At 38.8% G+C, this 13,199-nt stretch overlaps 1 protein-coding gene and 2 pseudogenes across 1 annotated transcript in view; all 3 read left to right on the top strand.

Annotated features, from left to right (window-relative positions):
- LOC134328694 (NACHT, LRR and PYD domains-containing protein 3-like) overlaps positions 1-13,199 on the top strand; it is a 235,750-nt gene that overhangs the window by 142,937 nt on the left and 79,614 nt on the right. The gene's annotated exons all lie outside the window — the stretch shown is intronic.
- Positions 4,123-4,231, top strand: LOC134329758 (5S ribosomal RNA; annotated as a pseudogene).
- LOC134329743 (5S ribosomal RNA) lies at positions 7,052-7,160 on the top strand (annotated as a pseudogene).

Genomic DNA, 13,199 nt, shown 5'->3' with positions numbered 1-13,199 from the left:
GTCAGAGAGGCGCAGCGCGTCAAAGCGGCGCGAAACGTCAGATTGGCAGTGAGCTATCACTGACGTTAGTTCTGTGTAAAGTATGCTATAAAAGCTAATATTGATTCAACGTCTGTCAAGGAAAACATTGTAAAGTTACTTTGAATCTTACAGAAATGAAGAGGAAGGGTAGCATACATAGTTTTTTCTCACCAAAGAGAGAGGCGACAGAAATAGAAAATGAACAACTGAGCAAGGTAAACAGTGAAGATGAGGTGGAAGGAGAGAGAGAAGAGAAGGATGAGGTGGAAGGAGAGAGAGAGGAGGGCAACAGAAACGTGACAGAGATAGAATAGGCCAAGGCAACCAGGGACAGGAGGAGGTAGGAGAACACCATAGCGGTGGAGATATGGAGGAGGGAGAAAGCGAGAGACAAGATAACACACAGGGCTCAGACAGTGAAAGGGAAAGGAGAGTGCCTGAGCCATCACCAATGATCTCCAGTCGAGCTGGTCCACATGGTATGGAAATTGTTGCTGCATAGTTTACTAAGTTACATATGAATAAGAACAACAAATGACAAAAACGGACATTTTGCTGTAAGGTGTATTTAAGAGACATTGCTTAGACTTCTTCAAATAAATATAAATATTCATGTTTGCTTAAATATGAATAATTGGGGAAACTTGTAAGTGTGAAAGTGTGATGAGATGGGGACAGAGTTTTAATCTTTTGTGTACAATGTATTTTAGATCTATTGCTAAGGTTAAATTCCAAAATTACACAAATAAACCTAAAAATACTCTCCAGGCTAAAATGTGTGTGCTAACACAGTCTGATATTTATAACTAATCAATGACAGTTCCAAATTGATTATGTTTTTACTAGTTGTTATATTGTATTATTAGTTCAGATGTAATGCAGTTTGAATCTTTCCTCCCCTCCATCTTCTAGACGTATCCAAGTCCAGGTGTGAGGTGCCAGTGCAGCCAATGCGAGAGAGTTTCCCTAAGACCCTCCAGGGAGGAGCCAGGAGAAGCTTCCGCAGCGACTGGTACAAATCTCATCCCTGTTTAGAATACTCGCAATCCAAAGATGCAGCTTACTGTTTTGTTTGTAGGCATTTTTCCCTCCCCGATGCTCCAAGGACTGTTTTCACCTCATTCGAGGGTTATCGTAACTGGAAAAAGGCTACAATGAAAGACAGTGGTTTCTGTTCTCATGCCAGATCTGAAGGCCATGTAAATGCAATGTTTGCATGGACAGAGAACAAGAAAATTATGGATAAAAATACCTCAATGTTTGGACTAATGGATGAGTAAAAAAAGAAAATCAATACTACATTAAAACATTAGCTGAAATTTTAGTTCTAACAGCCACAGAAAACAGGTCACAGGGAGTCTCTCGACTCAGAAAAAAAGGGTGTTTTTCTGTCTATGTTAGACTTGCTGGGTAACCATAACCCCATCATTAAAAAAAGACTTGAACAACAAGTTAAAAATGCAAAATACACCAGTAAAACAATACAGAATGAAATACTTGAGTGCTTGGCTGCAATGGTCAAAGAGGAAATCATCCAGGAAGTTAAAACGAGCAAGCAGTTTTCAGTTATTGTTGATGAAACAAGAGCAAGAAAAAAGAAAAAAGAGCAAATATCTGAGATATTTTTACAACGGTGTGGTTCATGAGAGCTTTCTTTGAAGTGGCAGAACACCTGGATGCTGCCAGCTTAAGTGACAAGATTATATGCTTCCTTGAGAAGCATGGGCTGGAGTACAAGAAACCTTGTAGGCCAGGGCTATGATGGCGCGGCAGTGATGCGCGGGGCACATGCAGGTTTTCAAGCAAAAATAAAAGAAGTAGCCAAACATGCCTTCTATGTTCACTGTAGTGCACACTGCTTGAACTTATTTATAGTAGACGCTGTAAAAAGTGTGGCAGATGCAGAAAACTTCTTCTCATTATTGGAACGACTGTATGTATTCATGTCTTGGTCTTATGTACATAACAAATGGCTGGAAGTGCAGCGGGAGATGTTTGATGGTGCACCAAGGGAACTCCAACAGCTAAGTGATACACGTTGGGCCTGTAGGCACATAGCATGTTGAATGTTATGGACAGGTTGCCTGCAATAGTACAGGTGCTTGAAGAGATCGCATCTGAGAACCATCCACAAAGAGCTGTTGAAGCAAGAGGGATATTGGCTCAAATTGATCTGAATTTTGCTGGATCTCTTGTTCTGTTCAGAAAGGTCCTGAGTGACTCCAAATTTTTATCAGACATGCTCCAGTCTAAAACAGTGGACTATGCCAAGGCTGTTGAACTTATTGAAGCACTTAAAGAGACACTGGTCCAGTACCGTAGTCAAACCTCTTTTGAGGAAATGTGGAGTAAAACACTAGATTTATGTCAGCGAAGTAACATTGATACAACTCAGCGAAAACCAAAGAGGCCAAGACAGACAACAAAGGTGCTTCAGGATACTGTCATCCACTCCACCTTGGGACAGCATGTAGTTCCAGATAGCAAACACACCTTTTGTGTCTCTGTGTACTATCCAGTTCTGGATAACATGATTGGAGAAATAGGGAGAAGATTTTCTAACACAAATTGTAAAATTATGCAGGGTGTCCAGGCACTAAATCCGTCAAGTCCAACTTTTTTGAGGGAGGAGGCTGTTCTGTTATTGGCTGAAGCTTATGATTCAAATATTGAGGATCTCAAACACGAGTTACATCAGACAAAAAGAGTACTAGACAGAAAAAAGGGGGAAAAGGAGAGTCCTACCACTTTAATGGAGTTCACTCAGTTTTTGGACCCATACCAGCATGTTTTTTATGAGTTGTTCAGGTTGTGTAAAATAGCAGTTGTTTTACCTGTGAGCAGTGCATCCTGTGAACGAAGTTTTTCATCTCTCAGGCTCATAAAGACTTATTTGCGGTCTACTATGACAGAAAAGAGACTATCAAGTTTGGCTGTACTCAGCATTGAATCAAAACGCACAAAAGCATTAGACCTAGATAAATTTGTTAAGCGTTTTGCTGAGCAACATGGAAATCGCCGCATTCAGCTGTTATAGTGTTGTTGTTATTGTTGTTATTGTTTTTAATGTCTCTTTTGTATATACAGTATAAATCTGTTCAAGCTACTAAGGGACAAATGGGGAGAATGTGTGTTTCGAGTAAAAAATAAAAGCAATGTCCAGTACCTTGTTTGAGTGCCATGACCCATTTATTTCCACAGTGTATTTATGCTCACCTTAGTACAGCTCAGTCCATAGATCTTCATGGGTAAGTTTTTCTTTGGACAGTTTCTTCTTGTACAAATGCTGGCTGCAACGCTGCCACTCTGACCCTTTTGAAGTGTGTACATACTATTTCTCATCAAACTGTGATTAAATTCAGTATAAATACGTTTGCCATATGTTGCCACCCCTCAAAAATTCCTGCCCCCCTCTCGCCACCCCATAAATATTTTTCTAGATCCGCCCCTGTCTGTACCTGAACTAGCGGCATTCGGGGCTGCTACAGCTGAATCTAAGCCCTCACTAGTAGTAGTCTGTTCTAAAGCCCGAATGCGCCCTTCTAACAATGAGATCTTCTCCGTCAGACTAACAACTAATCTACACTTATCACATATAAAGTTATCACTAAACACGGAGAAGGAATAACTGAACATATTACACTCGGAACATGGATACAAGGCTCCTGCTGGGGCCATAATAACAAAGAAATATACTTAGCTTTACAAGATGAGTTGGAGATGATGTTTATGTTGGATTCACCGGCGCTTCTGCTGGTAGTCACAGAAGAACGGCTTTAATTCCGGATGAAACAGGCGATGATGAGCTGTAATACAAAAACCAACAACCAAACAACACAAACGCGCTTCGTTCGGACAAAAGCGGCTGTAATTCTAAAGGAGAACGGTGTTATGCGCTGGTGTACAAAACAAATAAACGCGCTTCCTACGAACAGATTATAACAGTTATAACTCCCCACGAAACAAAGGTGTTTGTGCTGTTACGCTTCAACTTATGAACAGTAAAAAAAAAAAAAACTAACAACAAAATATTAAAACCTCGTGAAGTGGAAGACTGAATGATGGACGACTATAACAGGGAAACTATTTGCAGTGTCTCTCGCTTACGGCCACACCACCCTGAGAACGCCCGATCTCGGAAGCTAAGCAGGGTCGGGCCTGGTTAGTATTTGGATGGGAGACCGCCTGGGAATACCAGGTGCTGTAAGCTTTTATTTTATCCTCACACATCTTTACTTCAACCTCCTGCCAAAGGAACCGAACATTTTCTTTTTTTCTTCATCATCAGAGCAATACGTGAAGAAAAAGGCCAGCTGACACTTTCATTCTGAGTAAAGTAAAGCACCTATCCATCCTGGCTGTACGAAAGGAAATTATTTTGTAAATATAACTAAAAAAAAATCAACGAATTACTTTATTTTCCTGCTTTAGAAAATCTAACGTTTCCCTGAATTGCATTTATTATTAACTTTACTGAAAAGCCGAATTAAAATATTTAACGTTTAAGTGAATTTTAAAGTGGAGTTTATAATTATGTACAGACATCATCCCCATCTAGTGGTGCTAGAAATAAGTTACATCTCGTTGATGGGGTAAAGATTTATGACATTATTATGTTTTATTATGATTTATTTGGCATCGTCGTTGTTGTATTTTTGATTATTTGTTGTTGTGTTTATTGTTATTTTAAACAATTTCTTTTTTGAAAACTGTTCACAGGTTAAAGTGTAAAAGTATAAACACCATCGTCTATAAATGAATGAATCGTTTTGTTCTTTCATGTGAGACTTTTGTTTACTTTTAACCGAAGAACAGAAATTATGTTTAAAATAACAAATAATAAATGTACAAAAACCAAATGTAATTGTAAAATAATATTACAATCCCATCAACAAGATGTAAATTATTTCTAGCACCACTAGATGGGAATGATTTCTGTACATGATTTTAAACTCCACTTTAAAAGTCACTTAAAAGATTTTTAATTTAGTTACTATTATTAAACACAACCACACCACACCAACATCTGCATTCCTAGTAAAAATACAGTGGCCATTGATTAGCTGATTAATACTAAATAGATCAGGTAGTCCTCTACACCAAGCATTTACAGACGTATTACAGTAAATACACAGAAGTGGCAAAGCATCGCATTCATCAGAAACGGCATTAATGTTGTTGTAGGTGTGTTTGTTAAAAGTCTAAAACCAAGTACATTTATAAATGTGTTTAAATTGGTACTTACACATCCTAACACAGCAGTGATAAGATCTCCAGCTCTTAATTTTAAATATCAGCTCTGCTATCACCTGGTCTGGCTCCTTTACTCACGATTGGCTGTGGGTTTGTAAAGGGGCGGGACAAGGGCTGAAAAACGGCCGCATCTAGAGAGAGATAAATTCCAATTGGCTACGACTGGATTAGGGTGTAATTTGATTGGTCCACACTCCTGGACAAAATATGGGCCAAACCTAAAATTTGCACAGATATTTAGAAAGAAAAACAAGCCAGGCATTAGTGATGGGAATTATGGCTCTCGTGGCGCATTATGGCGCTACTGGGTACCTCGATAATAATATCAATGATGAACAATCATGCACATTTGCTACCTTGCCTTAATCAAACAACACTTAAATGAGAAAAAAAGATTTATTTCAAAAGTATACGAATTGACAACAAGTATATTTTAATAACAATAGTTCAACAAAAAATAGTTTTAAATAATTGCAAATAAATAAAGTTTGTATCATCAGTTGTTTAACACATTACATTACATTTCAAGCATAAAAATCATTAAAAAACACATAAACAATTTTAGTAAAATTTACAAAAAAGTGCACAACTGCAGCATTTAGGGCAAGTTTGCATAAAAAACAAGTTCTCTGACTTTTGAAAGTTTCACTTGATTTCTCCACTCGGTAATACACGTGAAAGGCATGGCTGGATTACTGACCGGGCCAGTGGGGCCAGCGCCCAGGGGCCCTTGAGGTCAGGGTCTCTACCATACCATATCTGAATAAAATACTTTCTGCTGCACAAGCTGTAGTTAATCTGTAGCATAAATCTACTATTTTATCTATGAGGATGTGAAAGGAGAAGAAAACGGTAAATAAATGGTATCATAGTGCTTTGGGGGCTATTCCGGCCCAGTTATGGGAGAGTCGGTGGAGATCTGGCATCTGGATTTGGGTCAGTGTATTTGGCCCGATTCTGGGCAGTCATTCAAAAAGAGTCAGAGCCGACACGGGCTGCCGGCACTGAACCAGATGCGGCAGGCTCGGCTGGCAGGAGCTGCGCCAGAAGTGGGCCACAATTACAAGACTAGCTGGGTACTAGGTTACCGGAGTGTTATTGCAAGGTTGTCTAAAGATTTCAATCATTTAAAGGTTAGTACAAGGTTCCCTTAAAGGTTTCAATAATGTTAAGGTTACGGGAACGTTAGGGGAACGTTCCCAGAACTATAATGCACAACCAAACGGGAACGTTCTATTTCCGTAAAGAAAACTTTCCTGGGGAACCAAAGGGCAACCAAAATGATCCGTTCCCAGAACGTTCTGGGAACCAAAAACTAACGTTCCCAGAACGTTCTGGGAACCAAAAATTGTTAGCTGGGGTAATACTGTAAAAACTACAGAAATTTGTTACAGTGCACCGCTCAGCTGCTAAACCCTTTTCCACCTCCATTTTCTTCAAAACATCACAACAAATCAGCAGCATTCAGCTTTTCTTTCCTATTTACCAGAAAAGTCGTCATTTCATGCCTGCAACATTTTACCTAAAAACACTTGGGACGGGGGAACCTTTATAAACTAATCAAGCTCGTCATGTTTAAGGCGCTGTTTACTTCAACAAAAGTCTTAAGTGGAGGACCAAAGCAATTCCTTCATTTATAGACGGTGGTGTTTATGCTGTTACGCTTCAATTTATGAACAGTTAAAAAAAAAAACTGACAACAAAATATTAAAACCTCGTGAAGTGGAAGACTGAATGATGGACGACTATAAAAGGGAAACTATTTGCAGTGTCTCTCGCTTACGGCCACACCACCCTGAGAACGCCCGATCTCGGAAGCTAAGCAGGGTCGGGCCTGGTTAGTACTTGGATGGGAGACCGCCTGGGAATACCAGGTGCTGTAAGCTTTTATTTTATCCTCACACATCTTTACTTCAACCTCCTGCCAAAGGAACCGAACATTTTCTTTTTTTCTTCATCATCAGAGCAATACGTGAAGAAAAAGGCCAGCTGACACTTTCATTCTGAGTAAAGTAAAGCACCTATCCATCCTGGCTGTACGAAAGGAAATTATTTTGTAAATATAACTAAAAAAAAAATCAACGAATTACTTTGTTTTCCTGCTTTAGAAAATCTAACGTTTCCCTGAATTGCATTTATTATTAACTTTACTGAAAAGCCGAATTAAAATATTTAACGTTTAAGTGAATTTGAAAGTGGAGTTTATAATTATGTACAGACATCATCCCCATCTAGTGGTGCTAGAAATAAGTTACATCTTGTTGATGGGGTAAAGATTTATGACATTATTATGTTTTATTATGATTTATTTTGCATCGTCGTCGTTGTATTTTTTATTATTTGTTGTTGTGTTTGTTGTTATTTTAAACAATTTCTTTTTTGAAAACTGTTCATAGGTTAAAGTGTAAAAGTATAAACACCATCGTCTATAAATGAATGAATCGTTTTGTTCTTTCATGTGAGACTTTTGTTTACTTTTAACCGAAGAACAGAAATTATGTTTAAAATAACAAATAATAAATGTACAAAAAACTAATTTATAAAACGGATAGTTCCGGTCCTAAAATCTGATTGGCTGAGCCGCGTTCGAAGCTGTTGTAAAATCCCCGATAAACGCACACCTATGACCACCTCACATCATTCCATATTAATACGCCACTGAATAGAAAAAATTAATGTTATTTTCGCCCTCATGTTGCCTAGCAACACTTTTAATCGAACTATTTTGCGTCGCGGAACAATGCTTTATTGTAAGTTTATACACAATAAATACATTTATGAATTAAACATTGTTGTATTTATTATATTTTATGTTGACCGCCGTTTTATAAAAGCAATAAGCCACTGGAGACCGTGCATTACTGTTATGATTTTAGCACGGGGAAAGAAGTTTTTCAAAAACTTCATCCCCGTGCTAAAATCACAGTAATGCACGGCCTCTCGTGGCTTATTGCTTTAGTAATTGTAAAATAATATTACAATCCCATCAACAAGATGTAAATTATTTCTAGCACCACTAGATGGGAATGATTTCTGTACATGATTTTAAACTCCACTTTAAAAGTCACTAAAAGATTTTTAATTTAGTTACTATTATTAAACACAACCACACCACACCAACGTCTGCATTCCTAGTAAAAATACAGTGGCCATTGATTAGCTGATTAATACTAAATAGATCAGGTAGTCCTCTACACCAAGCATTTACAGACGTATTACAGTAAATACACAGAAGTGGCAAAGCATCGCATTCATCAGAAACGGCATTAATGTTTTTGTAGGTGTGTTTGTTAAAAGTCTAAAACCAAGTACATTTATAAACGTGTTTAAATTGGTACTTACACATCCTAACACAGCAGTGCTAAGATCTCCAGCTCTTAATTTTAAATATCAGCTCTGCTATCACCTGGTCTGGCTCCTCTACTCACGATTGGCTGTGGGTTTGTAAAGGGGCGGGACAAGGGCTGAAAAACGGCCGCATCTAGAGAGAGATAAATCCCAATTGGCTACGACTGGATTAGGGTGTAATTTGATTGGTCCACACTCCTGGACAAAATATGGGCCAAACCTAACATTTGCACAGATATTTAGAAAGAAAAACAAGCCAGGCATTAGTGATGGGAATTATGGCTCTCATGGCGCATTATGGCGCTACTGGGTACCTCGATAATAATATCAATGATGAACAATCATGCACATTTGCTACCTTGCCTTAATCAAACAACACTTAAATGAGAAAAAAAGATTTATTTCAAAAGTATACGAATTGACAACAAGTATATTTTAATAACAATAGTTCAACAAAAAATAGTTTTAAATAATTGCAAATAAATAAAGTTTGTATCATCAGTTGTTTAACACATTACATTACATTTCAAGCATAAAAATCATTAAAAAACACATAAACAATTTTAGTAAAATTTACAAAAAAGTGCACAACTGCAGCATTTAGGGCAAGTTTGCATAAAAAACAAGTTCTCTGACTTTTTAAAGTTTCACTTGATTTCTCCACTCGGTAATACACGTGAAAGGCATGGCTGGATTACTGACCGGGCCAGTGGGGCCAGCGCCCTTGAGGTCAGGGGGCCCCAGGGGGGCCCTGGCCCAAAACATTTTGCGATGCCTATCAACATTTATGATACAATATATTTTTATGTCCGAGGGCCCTCCATTTTAAGACTATTAGGGACTTTGACCCCAGGGCCTCTTGGGGGCCCTAGCCATTATTTTGGGGCCCCTAGTCATGCTTTTGGGCCCTAGCCATGCTTTTGGGGGCCCTAGCCATGCTTTTGGGCCCCTTATGAAAATGGATGAGGCATTGTGGCACTGCTCTGACTTCGACTTCTGGCTATTAGGGGTCCTAGGAAAGAGGGGGGCATATTTTTAGAGGGCCCTGGTTATGAGAGCCCCTACCAGGGGGCCCTAGAGAAGAGCAGGGCATACCATTAGAGGGCCCTTGATCACGAGGGCCCCTACTATGGGGCCCTTGACTTCCATAGAAGTCGTTTACCATGGCTCCTTGACTTTCTAGGGACCTACAAATTGCCAGGCAAGCTACCATATTTCATAACAGACGTTTTGTTGCAAATATGCGATTCAGGCCCTTACTTAATGTTTCTGAATTTGTATTGTTTCAAAATTATTATGTTCAATTTCTCTTAAGCGCAGAGACACAAATTAATTTAGCAATTCTGCAATTATTTAAATTTAAGACAAGCAATTTGTCTGATGAATGCTATCTTTGACACCGATTAAATTGAGTGAATTTGGCCAAGGGTGTGATTTCACTTATGTAAAAAACAACAAGCCATTTGACTAGTTTCATGTTTCCCCTTTAATAAACAACAGTAAAGAGACCAGTGGTCACTCTAGCTCTAAAGGAATGCATGAAAGGAAAAGTGCCTTTTCATACAACAGAACTGCAAGCTAATTTTACTGAGTAGCACAATTTTGGTTTGGTGACAGATGATGAAACAGCAAGTGGTTTTGTTGTAGTAGCTGTGGCTGCGTATGCATGTAACCCTGATATTTTGTTTGAGGATTATTTATTGGAAAACATATTTTATTCAGCTTGTTATTCAATGACTATTCAATGACAGTTTGACATGACTTGACATGTTTCAAGGCAGTGTGAAGGGGTCTCGACAATAATTAAACTTGATTTAATATCATTAACACAGCATTTTTAATATACTCAAAACCTTCCCCCTGTCTCCCTCTCCATGCCTCTCTCTCTCTCTCTCACACACACACACACACACACAAAACAGCATTTTTTGTAGTAGATAGTGGCTGCCCCTCCCCCACTCTCTCACTCAGTGGTGAAAAATTGTTACATTGCCCTAAATTCCCACGGGGGCTGAGCCAATCAGGTGTTGCGAGAACTTCCAAGTGAATATGCAAGATCTATATAAAACCCCCTGCCAGTATCAAAACTCCTCACATTCAGACAGTTCAGCTTGCGAACTTGCTCTGTGCTTTTACTACAACTTTTACCTTGCTATTACCAGATCAGCAACCAACAGCCTTTTTAAAGGCTCATTTCCCTTTATACTGCATTATATTATTTTATAATATATATAAATATTTTTATATTATATTATACTATACTATATTGTATATATTATGTTACATTCTTTTCATAGTCTTTTCAAAGGCTTATATATTATATTATATTATATTACATGATATAATATTATATTATTATATATAATATATTAAACTTTGAAAGGTTCACAGCCTTTTTCAAGGCTAGTGTAACGTTGCTAACTAGCAACTCACAGCTTTTTTAAAAGCTTATTGTTATTTGCATATTACATTATTGATAATAGTAGAAGTGTAAGCTTTATAATATTAGTACATACATACAATACATTTACAATAACAACAATTTATAGCTAAATAGTTATAGGTCAGCCTTTTTTTTATTACATATTGTATCTGGTTCTACAATTTTGTGATTGTATTTTTTTCCTGAACATACAACATAGAAACAACATAGTAAGTATTGGATAGGAATAGGAATTTGCAAGACAAGCTTGTATATTTGCATCTTAAGAAACACTTGCCATTAATAACATGGATCCCAAACAAAAAAGTGGTGCCTCAAAAAGAAATGCAAAAAAGATTAAGGAAGCAAATCAGGCAGATTTCCTGAAAAACGTTCCTTTGATCTCAAACTTATTTGAGAAACCGCTGGATATGAGTGAGACAAGTATTGCTAATGTTAGCAGTGATCAGAGTTCTAGCAATGAAGATGTGATCACCACTGGCTTAGTGTCACCTGTCAGTGACTATGTACCTTTGCAGACCCAGTCAGGTGCAGAGCAGGAATGCCAGCCCTGCCAGGCTACCACAGACCAGCAGCAGAAAGACCATGAAAGGAAAGTTGCAGGTGTGTCAGACCCACAATCAGACCAGCCAGCTGCATCGTGTGAGTGTCGTTTTTCAAACAAGGAGGGCAAGGACCCCAACTCCTGGTGTGAAACGGTCAACGACCCTGCTTTATGGCCCAGTACCATTACCGACCAAGCCAAGTCGATTGTTGTTAGTAGAGGAGAAGCTGCATTTCAAAACAGAAGTGCTAAGTACCCAGCCTCAGTCAGGGATAGAGGCATTGGGGGTACCAGTAGGAGCTTTACAAATGCTCTACTCAGTTGCTCTCTACCCAACGGGCAAACTGTGACTAGGCAGTGGCTACTTTACTCTCCTTCAACTGGCTGTGTGTATTGTTTTGCTTGCAAACTGTTTTCCAGTAAGCACAATACTTTTGTTCATGGATTTTCTGACTGGAAACATTCAGAGCGGATTGGTGAGCATGAGGGGAGTGTGGAGCATAGGGCTTGCATGCTAGCATTATATAATCGCTCCAGAGGCACAGCAACAATTGATTCTGATATTGTCAAACAAATTGATGCAGAAAGACAATACTGGCGGGAAGTTTTGAAAAGAGTTGTTGCAGTCATCCAGTTTTTGGGGGAGAGGGGACTTGCTTTCAGGGGAGATGATGAGCTATTAGGATCAGCCCACAATGGTAATTTTTTGGGCATCATAGAACTCTTAGCCAAATTTGACCCATTCCTTGCTGAGCACCTCCAAAGGTTTGGAGGTAAGGGAAAAGGTTCTGTGTCCTACTTATCATCGACAGTGTGTGAAGAATTTATCCATTTGATGGGACAGAGAACAAAGCAGGCATTTGTTAATGAGATCAAAGAATCAAAATACTTCTCTGTTATAGTTGACTCCACTCCAGACCTTGCTCATGTGGACCAACTTACTTTTATTTTCAGGTTTGTTAATAATGACGGACATGTAGTTGAGCGTTTTCTAGCTTTTAAGCCTATTGAAAACCATAGTGGGGACAGTTTGGCAGAGTGTGTCGTTGCTATGGTGGAGAATCTGGGCCTAGACTTATCCAACTGTAGGGGCCAGTCATATGATAATGCAAGTAACATGTCGGGAAAGTACAATGGAGTCCAAGCTCATCTTAAACAAAGAAACCCTTTGATTTGTTATGTCCCCTGTGCAGCACATTCACTGAATTTAGTTGGTGTCAATGCTGTTGACAGTAGCCCAGAAGCTGGACGTTTTTTTGACTTTGTACAGGCAATGTACACATTTTGTGCATCATCTACACACAGGTGGGGAAAGGTTTTCCGTGATACTGATATCAAACTCACACTGAAATCACTGTCAGGTACTCGATGGAGCGCACGAGCTGAGTCAACTAAGGCTCTTTGGAAATATTATGCACAATTGAGAGAGGCATTGAATGATATGTCTAAAGATATGGAGGAGAAATGTGTAACTCGAAGTGAAGCCTCTGCACTCTGTGACAAATTGGACACGTTGGAGATGGCCTTCATGGCATACTTCTGGGACACAATACTACAGAGGTTCCAAGCCACAAGCCTGCAGCTGCAGAA

Source organism: Trichomycterus rosablanca, chromosome 15, assembly GCF_030014385.1.
Source record: "Trichomycterus rosablanca isolate fTriRos1 chromosome 15, fTriRos1.hap1, whole genome shotgun sequence".
Lineage (NCBI taxonomy): Eukaryota > Metazoa > Chordata > Actinopteri > Siluriformes > Trichomycteridae > Trichomycterus > Trichomycterus rosablanca.
The sequence above is the reverse complement of the archived record's forward strand: the minus strand, read 5'-3'. Positions and strand labels throughout refer to the sequence as shown.